The 1,514-nt window shown below is 37.6% G+C and overlaps 1 pseudogene; it reads right to left on the reverse strand.

Moving 5' to 3' along the window:
- Positions 1-101: 101 nt before the first annotated feature.
- On the reverse strand, positions 102-720 carry LOC100954026 (annotated as a pseudogene).
- Positions 721-1,514: the final 794 nt, after the last annotated feature.

The following is a 1,514-nucleotide window of genomic DNA, read 5'->3' on the forward strand; positions in this document are numbered from 1 at the left end:
CCAGGGGGACAGCTTGAGGCTCTATCTCAAAAAAAAAAAAAAAAAAGAAAGATGATGCTATCTGATCAAATATGCAAGAGAAGGATGGAATTTCCCAGAGTTTATAACACAGAACAATAACCACCACAGGCCCCGCCTCTGCTGCCTTCACTGTGTGACAGTTGGACTCCTTTATTCTGGTTCTCACTTTCCCACAGTCCTGGTATCTGCATGAGCTTTTCAACAAGTTCCTCAAAGGCACATTGTACACCATCTCACGTTTTTGCACTTGCCTCTATAAATCATATGGAATGCTTTCATGCAAACTTCAGGCCTTCATTTCTATCGACTTCATGATTTTCCATATCAATTTTATTTCCAACTAGCATGTTTACTATGACATTTCTTGTACAGTATGTTTCCAATTCATTTAACCAATTATCCAGTTTAACAACGGTGTCCCTTCTTGTGACATCATAAACTAATATAACACCCTGTGCACCTCGGTAATACCTTGGAGTTAATGTTCTAAACCTCGCTTGAGCAGCAGTATCCCATGTTGCAAGTGTAGCCTTATTTCTATCCACTGAAATTGTTTTCACCTTAAAGTCAACGCCTATTGTTGCTGCAAGTTCTGGATCAAAAGTATCATCTGTGAACCTCAAGAGCAGGCTGGACTTGCCCCACCTCACTCTCGCCAATGATGAGAATCTTTAGAGTGGTCAGCACGTCCTTGTCCATCCTGACCCAGCTCGGCTCCGAGCCCAGCTGGCCGCCCAGGTCCACCTCATAACCCTTCAGCAGCTGCCACACATGCCTCAGTGTTTCCTTTTCTCCACATCTTATCCCATTGCATCCGTATTCTGGAAAATTCACTACATTGGAACAGATTTCTAAACTACATCTCATCTCTAAGGACAATGTGGTTTTATGTGAAAAATGAAATATAGTCTATATGCATTCCATGTGGACTCAACTGTAATGGCTTAAATAGTTGAAACAGTCTCACTTTTGTGCTTCAGGTCTGGAAGAAAATTTTTAAAATACAAAAATATTTTTCAGTGATTTCTTTTGGGTCGTGTTATCTCAAAATGCAATCTTCAAAGAAGGAAGCTGAGCAGAGTACAGGCTGGATTTTGTAACTCAGATCAATAACAGTATTTAACTTCATGTTTTTGTTTGTTTGTTTTAACATTAAAACAAACATATAGTCTTTTTTTATTAAATCATAGCTATGTACATTAATACTGTCATGGGGTACAGTGTGCTGTTCTCATATACAATTTGAAATATTTTCATCAAACTGGTTAAAATAACCTTCATGTCATTTTCTTGGTGGGATTGTGAACTAAAACAAATGTATAGTCTTTAAATTTCTAAAGCCTATCCCTCAGGAAACAATCCTTTTGAGGCATGCATGATGATAGGAAACAAAGCATATTATTTCAATTCCATTTAATATATTGTGTCTGATGGTGGCACCATATAGAATTTGTTAACATTCTCATAAGCAGGATTAAATAATTTATTGTTTA

The sequence above is a fragment of the Otolemur garnettii genome, unplaced genomic scaffold (genome assembly GCF_000181295.1).
Source record: "Otolemur garnettii isolate 467f Iridium unplaced genomic scaffold, OtoGar3 scaffold00117, whole genome shotgun sequence".
In the NCBI taxonomy this organism is placed as follows: domain Eukaryota; kingdom Metazoa; phylum Chordata; class Mammalia; order Primates; family Galagidae; genus Otolemur; species Otolemur garnettii.